The sequence below is a fragment of the Mesocricetus auratus genome, unplaced genomic scaffold (genome assembly GCF_017639785.1).
Source record: "Mesocricetus auratus isolate SY011 unplaced genomic scaffold, BCM_Maur_2.0 Super-Scaffold_100019, whole genome shotgun sequence".
Taxonomy (NCBI): Eukaryota; Metazoa; Chordata; class Mammalia; order Rodentia; family Cricetidae; genus Mesocricetus; species Mesocricetus auratus.
The window spans coordinates 10,271,468-10,291,852 of NW_024429200.1; positions in this window are offsets into that span (position 1 = coordinate 10,271,468).

The window sequence follows — 20,385 nt, forward strand, 5'->3', positions numbered from 1 at the left end:
ATCGTTCTTCTCCCAGTGCTGAAGGTGAACCCAAGGGATTCTCACAGGCTCAGGCTATTTTTGCTTGTCACAGGAAAGGTGCTTCGTGTCACCCTCTGACCCGCCCTGATAGCAGGGGTTGGTAATGTGAGAAATCTTTGAGAGAAGTCCTTCACAGTGGTTATCATGCACAGATTCCCGAAAAATCCTCACCTTTGGGAATATCCTATTCACCAGCCCCCAAAAAGGTCTCCTAGGGATTTTCATTAATTGGTAGGAATTGGTCCAGATGTGTTTAAAACCTGGGGAAAATGTCATTTTAAATGATGCTTAATTACAGAGAACTCTTAATAACATGGGGAAATGATTATATTATCATTTAAGTGAAAGAATCAGCATGCAAAATTAGACCATATAGATAGAACCACCTTATCTATGTAATCATATGCATAAGAGAAAGACTAAATAGAAAAACAGTCAATGTTAACATTAGCTTTCCCGTGTGATGAGATTATAGGTTATTTTTGTTTTCTTCTTCACATTCCTCTGCATTTCTGAATTTTTCATGTTGAGCATGTGAGAGCTTTATAATCACAAAATAGGCCTATGTTTTAAAGATTGGAAGCTGGAGCCGAGCGTATATAACCCAGTACCTCAGATGAGAGCCACTGCCAGGAGATGCAGACTCCAGAGCTGCTAAGTCGGATCCAAATCCACCCAAACCTATGGCCCACTCTCCCTGCTTCCATGGCTGGCAATTCCAACTCCTATCTAGAACAGGTCTCTGACAGTTCCTCCTGCCCTCAGACCTCGATGCCCCGCTTCTGAACCTAGACTCTTCTTTCTGGATTCAAGTTGTCCACGCTCTTCTTAGCCAACGACGCAACACACCCTTTGCACGCTTTCCGAACACCTTGCTCTCAACCCTTTTGTGCCCTAGAGCTGCCTCGGCACCTGTGGCTTCCAGGAGCCGGGTGGCTGCAAAGTAACAAAAGGGGTGGGGAGGGAAACCCTGGGAGAAATGCTTCTGGAGTTTTCTTCTCTGTGCTGTGACTCCCCTGGCTCCTCCCGCCTTCCTTCTCGTTCCTCCTCTTGTAAATGAGTAGCTACATCAGACCAACGCACTGGTGAAGAACACACAGGCCATAGTAGGCCGACCGCCATCTTCCTAGTCCCCATCGTATCTGTCTGCTCACAGTAAGACCGTCCTTCCTTGTCCCCATTGTAAGACCATCACCTAGCTCTTCTGCGCCGAAGCACAGTCCTCTTCCTAGCCCGGCTTCCAACCTCATCTTGCACGAGCCTTTCTTGACCATCTTACTTATGATGAAGCCTGTCTACCTAGCCATGAAACATGGCATTCCTATTAGATCTCATGGTTGATTCCTATCAGTGATCAAGGTTGATATGAGTGAAATAACACCTCCCTCCCAAACCTATGTGTTGGTATGCTACTCTTACCCCACCCCTATTTTCCCCAGCAAAGTGATAATATGTCAGTTACCTTTTTGTTGCTGTGATAAACTATCATGACCAAAAGCAATTTAAGGAAGAGTTTCTTTTGGCTTTTGGCTCCAGGGGGATAAAGAGTACATTATGGCTGAGAAGGCATGACATGGACATAGGAGCAGGCAGCCGGCTGGTCACATTTTACTCATATACAGGAAAGAAGGGGAGGGAACAATAAAAGGGATGAGGCTATAAACACTCAAAGTCCACCCCCCAATGATGTACTTCCTCTACCACCTAAAGGCTGTAGCCTCCTCCAACAGCACCACCAACTTGGGGTCAAGAGTTCAAATACGTGAGCCTGTAGGAGACATTCTCATTCAAACCACCACAGATGCTATTAGGAGACTGGGTCCAAGAGGAGCAGTTAAGTCGGGTAAGTTGTGAGTGTGGAGCCCTCATGAGTGGGATTTATGTCCTGGGGGAAAAGGCTCTGCAGGAAGCTCTCTCACTCTTTTCAAGATAACATGGGAAGCCAGCACTTAGTGTCCTGGAAGGTCCTGGAAGATCCCTCCCCAGAACCTGACTACACAAGGACCTCATTTGGACTTCCAGTGATTGCAGTTTTGAGAAACAGGAATATACTTATTACACACCTGGCCTATGACACTTTCCTATTACAAGTGGAGCTGACTAAGAAAGAAGTGACAATTTGGTCTCCATCTTTTCGCCCTTTGTTTGGAGCTCAGGAAAAGAAATACTATGAAAGAGATCTTCTCAGTATTTCAAAAAGGAAGTGACATAGGAGCTTACTCTGTCCCACCAAGAAGGGACTTCACATGTGCTGGTGCCTTTAGTATCATTGTGTTAGCGTTTCCGTCACCGTGACACGGCACCTGAAAATTGAGCAAAGAATGACATGTTCCGCTTGCAGTTTTGGAGGTCTCAATCCGTGCTTGCCTGACTTCTTTGTTTCTGGGCACAGGAGAGGCAGAACAGCACAGAGGAAGAAGGTGGAGAAGAGAACTTGATCACCTTGGAACAGCCAGGAAGCAGAAAGAAACAACAGAAAGAGGCTAGGACCAAGCCACGCCCTTCAAAGGTACATTCACGGCAACTCTCTTCTCCTAACAAGACGCCACTGCCCAGAGTTTCACCACTGATCAAGTTTTTCAGAACGGAGACCCTTCATAGGTGAAACCGTTAGAGTTGGTCGGCACTCTCCTGACCTAAACTGCCTCTGGAAACTCCCTCAGAAGCTTGCTTTACTTATTCTGGGTCATCTCAATCCAATTGAGTTGCCAGTCAAGATGGACACTCTCACGCCACAACCACACGCATAAGGAAATGGAGGCTCAGAGAAGTTAAGAAATGTGCCTAAGGTCTCCTCATTAGTGAGTGGCAAGCACCTGTCTAATTTGAAAGATCAAACGTTTCTTAGTGCTTAAGAGCTTGTCTCTGGCCACTGGTGGCCTTCTCAGGGACTGGGGCAGCAACCCTGTGTTCCGATTACCTCATCATGCCACACCTTCACTGCTAACCAACTACGCTTTCAAGCGAGCAGCACACAGGGAGTCAAAGACAATGCAATGGAAAGACAAAAGACATAGTTACAAAACTATAGATTTGAAAACACTAACCATTAAGAAATATATTTTCCCTTAACATCTCAGAGACATTTTGCCTCTGAGACAGATTCTTATTCTGTAGCCTAGGCTGGCCTGGAACTCACAATGTAGCTCAGGCTAGACTCTAACTCAGGGCGACCTTCTACCTCCCGAGAATTGGGATTGGTGTGAGACACCACACTTATCTGTGTGAGACTTTGACCAATCACTTCACCTCCTTTGTTCCTCAGTTTGTGCTCTGCTCCCCAGCTGCAAAGCAGTCCAGGCCTAGCCAGTCTTACTTAATCACACCACACGTCATATTTCTCTGAGGCTAGCATCAGGACACTGGTCCCTTGACTCCTACTTGCCACTAGAAAACAAATATATGCCCTACTATCGTATGGATTGAAAATAATTTAAACGAATAATGGATTAATCTAACCATTTATAAAAGCCAGGGGTGGTGAGCTGATGAACAGAAAATGATAGTAAAATTTAGCTGACTGGCCTTTTAAACAGGACAAGCGAAGAAGACATTTGACTCTGACCCCTAAAAAGACAGTCAGCTGGCCAGCTGAGCCACAGCCCTTTTTGGTGAGCCAGCAGATATCCAGCTGCCAAGGGACCGGGCAGTGTTTACAGGATCTCAAACCACTGCTACTTTCTGCTCATCTTCCCAACAAAAATTCAGAAAGGACAAGGGCACCCCACAGGCCACTAAGCACATCCCCGATTGTCCCCCAGGGAAATCTGATGCTGAAAAGTGGCACTTTTCCAAAATAGTGGTTCAAGCCAGATGAGGAATTACAGAAAAGATGGCCTTCCATGGAAAATACCCTGCCTCCAAATCCCCAATGTCTTCATTAGGGAACTGAAAACGCAGGCACAGCAGCCGGTCTCCACTGCCAGCCGTGGTTCAGTGGGAGGAGCAATGCTCAGGGCTGGTGACAAGGCAGTTCTCCTTCCAGCCAGCTCTGCCGGCAGCTAGCTGGGTGATCTTGGCAAAGGTGCTTCTGGGCCTGATTTTTTAAACTGAGCCTTGAGCAGACTGTGATGATTTCTGGTTCTAAAAACCTGTTACTGTTCACCTCTGCATCAGGACCTTCCGTTGGCAGGTTCTTGAGTGTTTCACAGGTATTCTGTCATGATTAAAGATGCATTCTCCAGGGTATTCAGAATCCCCGGTGATTGGGACATAGGCATCTATCCCGGCATGCCACCCTCACGCCTGTCAATCACCTACTTTGTGCACTGCTTCTGTTTCCTCTTAGCGTCCCTGGTGCAAAACTGAGCCTGCACCATGCTGTTAGGTGCTCTCCCAACTGCTTACTTCCGCTGCTCTCTCTGCTTGAATGTTTTGTACCAACAGCAGAGCTCGCTGCTGTAACAAGCAAGCTGCAATGTACCAGTGGGTTAACAAAACAGAGGGTTAGTTCCATATTATGTAACAGTCGCTGCAGGTTCCTTCTCTTTTACAGCTCTGCCATCCTTAAAGCTTCCAAGTTCTTCATTCCCAGTTCATGACAACCGGGAAAGAAGACGGCACAGAGGAACACTGACTTCCCAGCCCTGGTGAGGACATGATGCAACACACCACTTCTGCTCACATTCCTTTAGAGACACCTGACCTCCTGACCTTGCCGAGTATGGGAAACCAAAGCATTGGTTAGGCTCCTTCCCATCTTCCCTTCAGGATGGCATACTGTGGAGGGAGGAGAAGATAACCTCACGGCACTCCCTGCCTCATCTCCTGAGGAAAAGCTCAGTCCCCTTAAACATCAGTCCACGTGCTGCTCCCTTCAGACATTGCCTTGTTTGGATAGGTAGAGGCCCTTGTTCCCCTAGTCCCATGACAGCATGCACCTTTCTCCATTATGACATTTGTCACATAGTTCTGTGTGCTGTGTAGGACAGATGAACTGTGACTCCCTTTCTTCCTTCCTTCCCCTCTTTCCCTCCCTCTCTCCTTCCTTCCTTTCTTCCTTCCTTCCTTCCTTCCTTCCTTCCTTCCTTCTGTCCATCCTTTCTTTAGACAGCTTCTCTAGGTAGCCCAGGCTGGTCTGGAACTCACTATGTAGTCTATATCAGCTTCAAATTTGTAATCCTCCTGCCTCCGCCACCCAAGTAAATGCTAGCACTATAGACATGTGTGATAATTAATCTTCATTGTCAACTTGACTAAATTTAGAATTACCCAGGAGACATGTTCGTGATGATGCTTCCAGAAAGGTTTAACTAAAGTGGGACACCTGCCCTACATGTGGGCTGCACCATCCCACCAGCTGGGGTCAAGAAGTAGCAGACTTAATCAGGAGAAAGTAAACAAACACACCATTGCCATTCGTGACTGCAGATGCAACCGACCTGCTGCTTTCTGCTCCTGCTGCCATTCCTTCTCTGCCATGATGGACCACACCCTTAAACTGTCAGCCAGAATAAACCCTTCCTTCCGTAAGTTTCTTTGGTCAGGACACCCTGTCACAGCAACCAGAACACAATACAGGAAGTCTACACTAAGAAGTGCGGTTGTTGCTGTGACAACCCTGACTTTATGGTTGGTAGGGCTTTGGGATTGGTTTGTGAGAGGAGTGTGGAAGAGACTGAAGTTGTAGGCTAGAGAAGCCCTAGAAGGCTGTGAGCACAGCTCAATGACCCATTCTGGGAGGGGCTTGAAGACCAGAATGCTAAAGTATGGACAGTAGACGCTCCACTCGAGATGTCTCAGAGGGAATATGGACTTCAGTGGGAACTAGGCTGGAGATAATTATGGTCTGTCAAAGAATCCAGGTTCATTCTACCTATGTCCTAAGAACTCAACTTAGCTGAATTCAAACGTAATGGACTAATTTGCTCATCAGAGGACATTGAAGACAAGATGGCATTTAAGCGGTGGCATGGTTATTATTGCTCACTGTTCTTGTTTACATCTGTGATGAGAACAAGTTAAAGAGACACAAAAAGGGTGCAGCCGGGCAAGAAAAGGAGTGTGTACAAGTTTAAAGTTCAGCCAAAATGGGTGCAGAGAAAGCAGTGTTAAGTTAATAACCTTGTGCTCTGCACTAAGACAATATAGTGTCCCGAGAAGAAAGTTCAACCTATAGAAGGTTCCAGTTTGTGAAAATGCAAACTCATCTTAAAGGAGAAAGCCTGAACTAAGAATACCAGTAAAGGAGTCCCTGCTGAAAAACAATTACAAGGGAAGTGTTCTTGGGTTCAGCCACCAAGATATAAAGAGGCATTACACATGTGATAAAGGGTAGCCAGACTTTATCTCAAGTAGGCAATGGAAGTTTCAGGGTCATCTATATGGTTTAGGCTTTACAAACATGAAAAATATAAAATACACAGAGTCATGGAAGCTTGAATCAAGGTTCCAGAAAGCCACTGAGGCCAATGTGTAGCAGAGTTAGAATCCTTGCAAACAGGTTGTGAAAGACTGTCTTATGAAGGTGAAGAAGCCCAAGTTGCAATGGAGATCCCAGGATGTTGGAGATGCCAAGACCATAGGACGAGCACCAAAAAAACTTCGGACCCAGAGTGGAGCAAGCCAAAAGAGAGGTCGCTTTCTGCACCAGAGAGGGTTTCCAAGGCCCTTGGAGCACTGATGAGTTTGTCCTAAGTTCAAAATGTCGGACATGGAGTTTCATGTTTGATGTTCGCCCTGATGAATGCAAATGTTACTTTGGTCCAATCTTTTCCTGCTATGTCCCTATCCTTCACTTTCAGAATGGGAATATTTACTCTGTAATTTTGTAATGGAAGTATGTCATTTGATTTTGTTTTGTAGAGTTCACAGTTAAGAGATTGCCTTAAGTCCTAGAAAAGTCTGGATTTTTAAACAGCATATGGACTGTTAAAGACTGGGGAGTTCTAGAGATGGACTAAATGACTTTTGCATTATGAGATGAATAGGAGAGTTCAGGACCAGGCATAGAATATAATGACAAATTGATATTTGAGGGTGTAAGAATGGCATGGGAGAGACTGATTATGTTTAACATTCATTACCAAGCTGACTGGATGTATGACTACCTAGAAGACAAATATCTGGTGTGTCTTCCAGAAAAGTTTTGTCGGGGTGGGAAAACTCACCCTAAATTTGAATGGTACCACATCGTAGGCTGGAATCTTGGACTGAATAGAAAGGGGAAAGTGAGCAGAGCATTGGAATTCTTACTTCCTGACTGTGGTGTGATGTGACCAGCCACTTCCTGTTCATGCTGATTGTGATGTGACCAGCTACTTCATGCTCATGCTGACTGTGATGTGATGTGACCAGCTTCCTGCTCATGCTGACTGTGATGTAACCAGCTTCCTGCTCATGCTGACTGTGATATGACCAGCTTCCTGCTCATGCTGCCATGTTTTCTCTACTATGCTGGGCTGTATCCTCATTTTGAATCAACAAACCCTTCCTTCTTTCAGGTGTTTTCATTACACATTTTCCCAAGCAGTTTGTAACAAATACAGCATGCAATCATCATGCTGTGACTCTCGAAGATGGGAATTTTGTCATTTCATGTGTGTATTCTGAAAGCTGAGCAAAGATCCTGATAAGTAGTTTTATATTTACTGAGTGAATTAATGAGCACTTTAAATGACTAGAAGAAACAATGAATAATTACTCTAAGGAAAAAAATCTAGTTTTTATGGAACAGACTCACTTGAAAAAAAAATAATGATTCAATATTATCCAAGTTTAGGAAGAAAGTAAATCTGTCATACAAGCATAACAATTATAGTTAATATTTAGCATATGTTTTTCTAATTGTGATGATATTCTGTTTATGATCTAACAAATAAAGCTTGCCTGAAGATCAGCTAGTCACACTAGTAAGCCATACTGGTCAGCCATAGAGGCCAGGCAGTGGTGGCACACACCTTTAATCCCAGCACTCGGAAGACAGGCATACAGATCTGTTAATTCAAGGCCACTCTGAGCTACACAAAATTGATCCAGTCTAAAAGAGAAACAGCTCACACAAGGGTGATCTCAGCACTTGGGATCCCATGCCTTTAACCCCAGCACTAGAAAGGAATATAAGGCAGGAGGAGACGGAGTCTGGCAATACAGTCTGAGGACATGATCACCCCTTTTGGTCTAAGTGTTGGTAGAGGTAAGAACAATCTAGTGGCTGGCCACTTTGCTTTTCTAATCTTCAGCTTTAACCCCAATAGCTGTCTCTGGGTTTTTACTATTAAGACCAAAGAGAATTTGTGCTACATCTAATAAGCTCCATGGGGCAAAGACCTCATACCTATTATTCTTTGTCCTGTCTCCAGTACCTAACACACTGTCTACAAAAGGTAATCAATAAATATTTTGAAATGACCAAATGCATAAATAAATGAATGTATACATTCACGAAGATTGTACTCATAACTTCATAAGTCACATAGCTTGATTAGAACAACAAAGTCTAGACTAACCAGCAAAAAGTCACCAACACTAGAAAAACAGCTCATAGAATACACCAAGACCTGTCAGTGGCAGCTCTCACAGTCTATGTCATTACCCTTTTTATGTAAGAAATGAACAAGCATTACTTGAGGAAGCTAAAACCTCAATGGGAGTAAATGAGGAGAAATAGACTTCTCTAAAATGGCTGAACTACGAAAGAGCCTTTGTAAATTGGTTAATGAGAGAAACAGGAAGAAAGGTTGCAGATGGTAATGGAACCATGACAACTACAAAAAGAATGCTGACTGATTAAAAACAAAAACTTTTCTTTTTTGAGACAGGGTATGGAGTCCAGACTAGCCTCTAACTCACAATTGTCCCACCAGAGCCCTCCAAACACTGTTAAAACATGTCTCCCTCAAATTCATACATCAAAATCTGATCCTTAAAATGATTTAGATATGGGACCTGGGGAAGTGATTAGCTCACAGGGCTAGAGCCCATAAGAATGTCCCCAAAGGGACCCTCTCACCTCTTGGACCACATGCGGCCCGGTGAGAAGGTTCCATCCATGAACCAGAAAGCAGCCCTCAGCAGACATCAAAGCTGCTAGCTTTCCTGCTTCCAAAAAGGTGAGACGCAAAATGTCTGTCTGTGTATAAACCACTCAGCTTGCAGGGGCGTGTTATGGCAGCCCCAATGGACTAACACAGGCATGAAGGTAACTCTTTAAATTCTCATGACACATGTATAATCTCATAGGTCGTATGTGATCGTTTAGTGAGATAATCTATGTGGCTTCATGCAGATCCCCAGCCAGTGTTACCATGGGAACCATCAGGCAAGGCATGCAAGGAGCAAACGCAAGGGCAGTTTACAGTCCACATCTGTGGATCATCTTGGTCCAGGTATCTGGAAACTCTAGAAAGGCCTATGTAAAAACCAACAAGCTCCCACAGTGATCAATAGACGGATGCTGATGCTGAAAGATGTTTTTTTCCTAAAATAACCAAGGGACAGATGTAAGGTCCAGGCGTGAGTGAATCAAAGGGCATAGCACATTTATTTTGTACACTTTTGGTGACATCGGGCAAGACTAATTGCTTGCCTTGAGGGAGCCTCTATGTGCACCAGGTATGTATACATACATGCAGGCAAAACACTCATACACATAAAATAAAACTTTTTTTCTAAAAGAAGATATTCAGTGCCAATCTCAGCATTGAACATTAGAGTTTCTAGAAGATTCTGGAGTAAAATTGGAAGCTGTGATCATTCCTATGGGATCATACAGACTACCTGTGTTTCTCTGCCCCTCTGTACATACTTATACTCCCAGGAACAGTGAGACACCATCTCCAAACAGCTGTAATGTGAATCCTTAGCACAGCCTATTTGATTTCAGATATGTAGAGTTCAAATACTGCCGTATGTAAACCTACTTTTTAAAAAAAAATTTGTCTGAACATGGTGATTAAGAAGAACAAATAAATTGTGAAGCAACTTAATGTCTAAGAGTCTATTTTTTAGGTGATGATAAAATGTGGTTAGGCACAATCCTAAAGGACAATTAGCGGGACCCAGACATCATGTTGAAAATGAGACTTTGGGTGCTTGCCTGAAGATGTTATTAGGAAACATTTGTTTACTTACCAACTTGGAAATTTAAGACTGTCTTCAAGTCGCCTCAAGGTATTAAGAACAATAAATAATAATGTGCTGATGGAAAACATTAAAAAAAACTTGTTAGAGTCTTTCAAATAATAAGGGATAAATTCGGCTTAAATCAGAATACATACTCCGAATCCATCTGGCCTGCACCATCGAACACTAATCTGAAAGCTGGAGTCTAGGAGCCATCTCTGTAAGGATGCTCTAACAGAAGTTTAGTAGGGACCGAGACTAGGATTCCAGACAATGCTGGAGAGCGCCTGGCTCCTCACTGCTAACTTGGGCCACCGACAGGAAGGTGGTAACCCGCCTTTCTCTCTCAAGTGAGTCTAGAGAAAGGGGTGAACTTTGAGATAGCTGTGGCTTGGAGGATGGGGGGCTGTGGACACAAGGTAGGAGATGTGGCAACAAACACTTAGAAGAGTCCCTTTGGACTGAGATAGAAGGGGACAATGTACCGCTCCTCTGGGAAAACAGCTCTGTGGCTGAAAACTAAGCTCCAATGTTCCTCTCTTGTGGCATCTTTTCCTTCATCTCCATCCTGTTTTCTTCCCGCTCCAAATCCCAAGTCTCTCTCTATACATACCCAGGCAGCTCGTCGCCGGGGCTCACAGAGAAAGCCCGAGGCTCATGCATATAATTCCAGAACTTGACAGGCTGACTCAGGAGGAATGAACGAAATGGGTTCAAGGCCGGCCTGGGCCATAAACTAAAAGCTTGCCTTAAATCAGGGATGGTGGGTGGTGGGTGGCAACAGGATGCTTCAGAGGGTAAAAACATTTTATGGCCGGGCAGTGGTGGCACACGCCTTTAATCCCAGCACTCGGGAGGCAGAGGCAGGCGGATCTCTGTGAGTTCGAGGCCGGGCTGGACCGACAGCCTCCAAAACAATACAGAGAAACCCTGTCTCGTAAAAACAAAAAAGAAAACAAACAAAAAAAATTTTATGTACAAGCCACCCATCCTGATTTGGGTCCCTAGAACCCATGTAAAGGTAGAAGGAAAAAAAATCAGCATCCACCAAAGCTGTCCTGATTTCCTTATCTGCACCACAGCATGTATCCATATCACACACACACACACACACACACACACACACACACACATAATAAATAAATCTTAACAGTACCAAAAAGCTTACAAGTCATGGATCAGGTGAGCTTCAGCAATGCAATGTGGTCAGCAGACATGTCTTCCCCAGCATAAGGTCCTCATGTCAACACAGAGGATGTGGGGCCTCCTTGTACGTCTCCCACTTGGAGCCCTGAATCTAGACATGAAATTTAAAAAGAATTTTTTGATACATCACAGTCATCTTGAACCAAGGGTGTCTTGCCTCATCCTCCTCAGTGCTAGGATCTCTGTTAAGCACCACCACACCTGGCTTGACAGAATCTTAAAAAGAGACCCATGGGGCCATGTACAGCCTAGGCCTTTTCCAACTTCTATTTTCAATGATCAGATTTCGACACCCCCCCAACACACATATGCATGCAAGAGATTTAACTATAGAGTTTTATCTATAAGTAAACTACATTTATATAAGATCTTATAATTGTAGGCATTGGATTAATGAATAATACACATTAGTTGAAATAATCACAGAATAGAAAGGATTAGCCTTATTTTATAGGTGAATAAACTGAGGTGCAGAGATGTTAAGTAAATTGCCTACATCTTCTTACTGAAAACTAAATTATAGTTGGCCTCATTTCTTCATCTATGTTCTCTTTTTTATACTCCATTTATTATTATTATTATTATTGGTTGTTTTTCTTTTTGTTTGGTTTTCTGAGGCAGTCTCATGTCACCCAGGGGAGCCTTGAACTTGATATGTAGCTAAGGATAACCTTGAACTTCTAACCCTCCTGTTGCTACCTCTCAAGTGCTGGGATTACCAGCATGCGCCACTATGCCCAGTATGCAATGCTGGCGACGGAACCTAAGGCTTTGTGTGGCTTCATGCATGCTAGGCAAGTGCTCTACCAACTGAGCTGCAATCTTTACCCTAGTTTGTTTTTCCTAGACAGAGTCTCCGTAAATAACTTCAATCTGGCCTTGAACTCAAGGTCCTCCCAATTCAGCCTTCCTAGCACTGGGACTGTAGGCCTGTGGTACCAATCCCAGCCCTGCATACCTGTCTATATCACATGACACAACAATCAGAGTTTCCTCATATGGGTTCTGGTCTTCACGGCGGCCAACCTGATGTATTCCCCACAACTTCCAATCTTGTACCTACCCTCCCCCCACCCCACACCCCATCCATGACAGTTTTCATTATCCTAGTCAATCTCTTCAGGCTTTGTTGTGGGTGATATATATAATTTCCCAGGCATTCTAAAGTACTGGATATAGTTCAAGTGGCTTCTGATACAATCATCATAGAACTCTGAGAGTCTGGAGAACCTGGCCTAGAAACCGCAGCTGGCAGCCCCGAACGATGGAAGTTGGCCAGCGGGGAGTTCAGCACCTAGACCCAGGCACAGCCTGTCCTCCCCTGGGATTCTTCCTCCATTCTTTTGATTCCAGTGAGTGTCATAACCACGGGCTGATGTGAAGCAGAAGGATCCTTCTAGAAAACAGTTTGCTAGTGGGGTCTGAGAAGCACGCCGCCCACGAGACCGACAGGAAGGGAGAAGGACGGGGGGGGGAGTGAACAAAGGAAGTGAGCAGATGTTAGACGGTTGGGCCTTCGTGGTGAGCCTCCCCCCCCCCCGGGGTCTTTGTCACCAAATAGTAACATGCAGAATAGACATGGGATGTGTGGACATGTAGGTCCCTCAGGAGTTCGATTGTCAAGGAATTAGTCCCTCAGAGAAAATTTTTAATCACCTTTCCTAGCTGTTTGGCAACTTGTTGAATCTAAATTTGTTAAAGGTTACCCAAAAAATGGAAAGACGGTATATGACTTAATTCTAGCTGCAAAATTAAAAAAAAACACAAGCTTAACAGCATCCTAAGATTAAACTGTTTCTCTGTGCAGAGAATTCACAACAACTGCCTAGATGAAAGACAATATAACCAAAACAAAAAGGAACATAAAATCAGATAGACAGTGGTAACCAAAAAGCCCTCTGGGGACCCAGAAATCCAGGGCAACCTTGGGCAGAGACTAGCTGACACAAGGATTTAACTGGTCTAAAACAAAGTATTTATTTGGAGATTAAAATTAACTTAATTTTTTTCAGAGAGGTTCAAATTCTTAGTTTAAAAATAACGATGAAGTTCTTTAACTTAAATTTGTGAGTCTTTACCCAGTTGACTCTTCAGTTCACAGCAACTAAAAGTCAAGAGATAAGCAAAGAGAGACTGGCTTTCCCCACTCTAAAATCCACAGCGTACAGCAAACAACTAAAGATATATTTACCTGCTATCCAATATATGTCATTCCTTAATTTTTAAATTTAGGAACATAAAGTGATTTGTTAAGGCACACACATATCCACACACACCAATTATTTTAGAACATTTGTAAAAGCAATTCCCTAATATCTGAATTTCTGAAGTGTTCTGTCATTAGTTAAGAGTCAGAAAAAAATTGTCTCTATGGCTAAGTTCTATTTAATGGCCAGAGGGAGAAAGTTCTGGGGCCCAAAGAACACATAGTCTCTTCCAGATCTCATATTTCATATTCTGTGCAGATTAGCCAGCTACCCATTAGGATAACATAAAAAAGCTAGTCTCTCTCCTCGCTCCCTCCCTCCTCTCCATGTATATTTTTGTCTCTTTCCTCCATTCTTTTATCTCCCTCTTGTTTTTTAGACAAGTTCTCCCATAGCTGGGGGTGTTTTCTTGGACTTCTGAACCTCCTACTTCCACATCTCAAATGCTGAGACTTGAGGTGCCATCACCACACCCAGCTTCTCCACCTACGCTCTCTAAGATGAAGACCACGCTCTACATGCCAGGCAACACGACATGAGTGTTTAATGCAGGGGTGATTCTTTTTAAAGGTTCAATAATCAGTTCTCACATTTCAAAACTGTGTTAATAGGAGACTGCCTCCTTAACCCCCTGACTCCAGAATAGCCTCATCCATTGTGTGGCATCCAGACATCACGTCTGGCCTAAAATGAGGTGGCAGGAAGCACCCCGAATTACCCATGAGAACTTTACCCAAGTGTGAACCCAACTCTTACCAAGCCTCTGGATCTAACTTCCAGTTTACAAGAAACACTGAGAGGAACAAGTTAAATACTAGCACAAAGAAGCAATCAGATAATACAGAGCCTAGGCTATTCCATGGAACAACCAGATGGGACTCAACAAAAGGTTAACATCGTGAGAAAGCAATGCATGGGATCATGGAGTGAGGAGGCAATGCTGGACAGAAAAAGAGTCTTAATAAACAGAGGGCCTGAATGAAGTGTGAGATCTTGTTTGAATTAAATACAGTCACAAGATGTTCGGAGTGGAAGGACTCTTTGTGGGTAGAGGTATTGTTTGGAAACGGTGGTGGTGGTTGCATAACATCGTCAATGTGTTTAATGCCACTGAATTGTATGGATAAAATAGAAAACTTTACATTATGTACAATTTACCACCGTTTTAAAACAACATTTTAGGGGACAAATAAGGAAATTCAAAACGTGGATAAACAGTTAATAATATTTAAAATTATGTGGCAATTGCAGGCATGACAGTGGAATTGTGTTCACTTCACAGAAATGTGCTTATTTTTCAGAAGTTAATGTCGAAATATTCAGACTACCCATAAATTTTATTTAAACAAAGAATAAGCTTATCTTCCTTCAGAAAAGAGGAAAATGAAGACTATGTTGTGAAAGTTTTGCAATCATTTGAACTCCATGTTCATGGTGTGACGCTGTGTCTCTACATGAGAACGGTGCACCGGGAATGCAGCAAAGGACAGAGCCCTCTCCGGACAACCCAGGCGTAGACACCCGTGGGCATCATGATGTGAGTCTGCACAAGGTTTACATCCATTCAAAAATCAGAGGGAAGTTAAAGAGTAGAGCGAAAGTTTCAGCCCAACATTAGCCTGTGCAGTGAGTCTGTAAGTAGAGTCGCTGCCCCTAGCTGGGACTAGCTCCTTATGTATCCCCAACTTCCTTCAAGGGTTGAGCAAGCTAGCTCATCATACTGAAAGATCACACAGCTGCATTTCTGGGAACTAAGAGAGGGATCATGACTGTTTCATTCAAGGCACCCTGCAGATCATTTTCCTTTCAAGAGTCAATACGCCACTCGCAAGTCACCAGGTCACATCTCTTTCAGGTGGCAGTTCACTTCCATCCTTCTGCTCTTTCATCGATAGAACTGTACCGTACTCTGGCTAGCAGTGATCTCCGAAGGGAAGGAGAGGAAAACCTTACCACACATAGTGCCGTTAGAGTAAGTCTCTGGGAATTGTAACTGATGGCCTTCTCTGTCCCACGATGATAAAATCTACAAAGCATTTCATTTACACAAACAGCTATAACTTTGATATAAAGCACAACTCACTTTAATAATTACACTGTTTCTTTCTGGGTTAAAAATCCTACTGAAAGTCTTGAAATGTGCAGATTCCTCTAACGCAAGCATGTCCTCCTGTGTCCCTGGATAGCTATGAAAGCAGCCAAACACACTGATAGATGACAACGTCATGTCACAGTGTCGAAAGGTTGGACACTGCGATGGATCACTGATTGGCAATGAATCCGCAGCATTCTTACTCGCCAAGGCATCCGCCGAGGCTGTCTGACCTTTTCCTCCTCCTCCTCCATCTTCCCAGCTCTGCCCAAAGCCTTTCTCCTCTGCTTCAGCTCTGGGCAGTGGCTCTAAGTAGACACAAGACTGTTAACTGGTGCCCTTTTTGTCTCTTTCAGCATTTTGAATATCTCTCCACCATCTCCCTGCATCCACTGTTCATGCAGAGAAGTTGGTTGTTTATCTTACTTGGGTTCTTTTGCACATGGTGGTTTTGCCTGTGTTTTTCTTGTTGTTGTTCATTTGTGGTGTGGGGATTGAACCCAGGGCCTCATTCACGCGTGCTAGGTAAAAGCTCTTTCACTGGGACACATCCTCAACTTGCTTGCTTTGTTTTGCTTGTGTTATTGCTTGGTCGCATTGCTTTCACAAATTTTCTCATTCCCTGTCAGTGTTTTTACTTTAGTGTATCTAGGTGTACAAGTTGTTCTTAGATGAGTAGATTAATGTATGTCATAAAATTTTAGGGTTCTGCCCATTATCTCACCAAATCCTCGCCCCTTTGCACATGCTGACATTTTCACCACGATTTACCACAATGTAAAAAAACTGTGATAAAATGTTTTCAAATTTGGTAAATTGTACATAATGCAAAGTTTCCCATTTCAATCATGCAGTTCAGTGGCATTAAGCACACTGGCAACATTGTGCAACCATCACCACTATTTCCAGACAGTAACTCTACCCACAAAGAAGAATTCCTATTTCCCCTTCCTACTCCAAACTTCTTGTGATTCCATTTCACAGAACAGGGTCCCACGCTCTGCTCTGGCATTCTGTTTCTTAAGTAATTCCACAGTTGTCTGGGACTCCTTTTCACGCCTCTTTATTCTTTCCCTCTGATCCTGACATCAAATAATCTGTCTTCAAATACGCTGAATTGCTGGGTACTGTGGCACCTGCCTTTAATCCCAGCACTTGGGAGGCAGAGACAGACAGATCTCTGTGAGTTCAAGGCCACCCTGGTCTACAGAGGGAGTTTCAGCCAGTTTCGGAAAAAAAATCTGCTGATTCTTCTTCTAGTGCAAATCTACCACTGAGCACTTCTAGTGAACTTTTTTTTTATTTCAGTTGCTGTACTTTTCAGCTCTAGAATCCCTCCCCTTTATTAAAAAAATCATTTCTGTCTCTACATTTACACTGAAAACCCCTTTCTTCAAAGCATGGTTTCCTTTGTTCTTTGAACATACAATATCTGCTTTGAGGTCTTTAGGTCCATCACCCAAGCCGTCTCCTAAGCAGATGCCAATGACACCTGTTTACCTCCCTGTATATGAGACATACATTATACTTTGTTTTTCCTGTTGTAAACAGGATGTTTCAATATTTTGTAACAATGCCGATTGCTGCTTATCTTGGTGTAAGGCTTACTATCATCCCTTTATTTGGTGAAATGCAGGACTCCTCTGGTGAAAAGTCCTTTGCTCACAGGCACATGTGAAGTGAAGCCGCTATTGTTACTTAGAAGGTCAGTCACATTGGCAGTCACTCTGGAATGGCGGTGCTTCCAGGAAGCCTGGCTGTGTCTGTCTGTCCATCCCTCCCTCTTTCTCTGTCCCTTTCCTTCAAGTTTTCTGCCTCTAGTGATAGGATCCCTAGCTATTAGGCGCAATGCTTGCCATCTAATCACACTATTCTTTTCCACAAAGCTCCGGGGCGTAAACTGCTCCACACTGATCCAGTTACATGGAAGCCTCTTTGCAGTGGTTTTTGAAGTCAGTCTTCAAGATTTGTCCTGAGCCCTGAAAGCTCTTCTGGTTCTTTCTTCCCATAGTCCTCTCTTGTAAACCAGCCAACCTAAAGCTTATCTATTTCTCTCATGGAACCATCAGCTTCTTGTTCATTGTTTATTACCCAAGACTCAACGGGTCCTAAGAACTGACTTCAGTATGAACTTCTCCACACCCTCTTCCAAACACAATCATGATGGGGAGAATGTCCTTCTGTATATATGTTTCTCTTATTAGATGATGCATAAAACACTGCTTGGCCAATAGAGGCAGGAAGATAGGAGGGACTAGGAGATGAGGAGAATTCTGGAAAAGGTAGTCAGAGAGAGACCGTGAAGAGATACCATGTAGCCAGCAAAGGAGTAACAGATCCGGGCATTCTCCTGTAAGCCAAGATCACATGGAAATGTACAGATTAATAGAAACGGGTTAATAATTAAGACAGAGCTAGCCAATAAGAAGCCCTATCAGCCAACAATTTTATAATTAATGCAGCATCTCTGTGTGTTCATTTGGGGCTGAAGCGGCAGGACTTGGAGGGACAAGAAACTCCAGCAACTCAGTTAGCTTCTTCTCATCAGCACTCTCTCCTTCTAACTGGCCCCTTTCCTTACACAGAGTCTCTAGGACTCTCTTCTTGGACACAGGACACTGTCAGTTTCCCACTTTGCTTGGACTGATGGCCCTGCTTTACAAAAAGAGCATGAGTAGGGGCAGTGACCTTTGGTTTTGGTTTTCAATTTCCTCTGTGGAGTCCCTGTCACATGTGAAATCACAAGTGGTCCCCAGATTTATGAGTCTACCATATGAAAATGGAGACTTGGGCAGGAATAAAGCCCTCCACCTTTTGGCTGCATTTTTTGGGGGAGCGGGGTGGAATTCATCACTTACAACACAGATGTGGTAAGAGGGAGATACTGTAGGCCATGACTGACAAGAGCCCTGGCTTCTCAGGCAGGAAGACTTCTGTCACAATAACCTAGGATGGACAAGGGTGGGGGGGGTCGGTTTGTGGTTTAGATGCTGTAAGTTCCCTGCCTTACTGAGATTTAGTAGATTTCCTAAATAAATGAGCATTTGCTGTGTACCCTTAGGAGGCATTCCAGAAACGTTGAATGATTGTTTTTACAATATGAATGTTTTGTTGACAGGGGACTGTAGGGCTCCTCACAGCATCATTCTGGAAATGGCCTCCTAATAGGATCTTAATAGCTATAAACATTGTCTTGACTGCTAATAATGTTTTTCTGAGTTTCCCTCCAGGGTTCAGGCTCTGATAAATGGAGGTGAATTTGGAGATAAAGTACTGCTCGATCATCCCAGACCAAATAAAACTTTATGGACATGCTCTGCGAACTGCACAGAATACCAGACAGTGACCAAAACAAACCAGCAGACCCACTAATCCCCGGATACCTCCCTGGTTTCTGGAGTGATGGTACATAAAGCAGCCGGTCTGCTCTGAGTTGAGGTCTCAGGAATGGTTTATTAAAGGATTTCTCTCTAACTTTCCCAAAACATGGCATGAGAGTTAAGAGTGGATTTACAGTAGGAAACAATCATCAAATCCACCCTGTTCCTTCTCCCTCCTCTCCTTTGTTCTGAGCATGTATCCTTGAGGAGTCGGCCTGAACTTTGGGGATTTAGGAGCTATGAGCTAGAGGCTGAGCCTTGGCCTAGATGACTGTGGCCGTGAGTACTGTCAGCTTGCTGCGACTTAGAATCACCTGGAAGATGGGCTTCTGGGCATGCCGGTGGAGCATATGTTTTAGAATAATCTGAGGCGGGAAGACCTGACCACTGTGGATGGTCCTGTCACCCCAGGCTGGGTCCTGGAATGAATAGGATGAGGAAATGGAACTGGGCACAAGCATCCCTCGAGTCTGCTTCAGATTGTTAATATGATATAAGCAGCTGTGTCAAGCCCCTGCTGTTTTGACTTCCCCACCATGGATGTGCCCTTGAACAGTGAGCCAAGATAAACCCCTTTTCCTTTAAGTTGCTTTTGTCAAGGTATTTTATTACAGCAACAGGAATAGTAAATAAGATAATATTCTAAGCACATTGGCCTTGTGGTCAGATGAATAAGCAAAGTCACAAAGCTGTGAGGTCTTAATTATGAAAGAAAATTAGGAAATTTCAAATTCTAAGTTCTGATTGTTACTAATATCTACTGTTCTACATCAAAATAATGTCTTATCCATCGCCTGATAAATTATCCAATCCCAAGAGGTCAGATTTAAACACATGTATATATGAGTAACATCAAATGGACTCGGTAAATTTTATATATGTGTGTCTATATACTGTGCATATGCAATATATATATAGTTTCAAATATATATGTGTGTATATGTATATATGCAACAATAATTAAGAAGAATTTAATCCCAGCACTCGGGAGGCAGAGGCAGGTGGATCCCTGTGAGTTCGAGACCAGCCTGGTCTACAAGACTTGGTTCTAGGACAGTCTCCAAAGCCACAGAGAAACCCTGTCTCAAAAAACCCAAAGAAGAAGAAGAAGAAGAGGAAGAAGAGAAGGAAGAGGAGGAGGAGGAGAAGGAGGAGGAGGAGGAAGAGGAGGAGGAGGTCATGAATTTGAGAGGGAGTGGGGGGCATGGGAGGCATTGGAGGTGAGATAGGGAGGGGAGGAAATGATGTATGAAATCATCTATGAAACTACCAAAACATTTAAGGTAAAAATACATTTAGAACCTAGATGAATAATTACAAATATTTATTATGTAGAATATAATTTTTGTAATATATGCCATTGCAATGGAGCCAAATTGAACTGGTAAGCATGAATTACTTAACAAAATTGTCAATT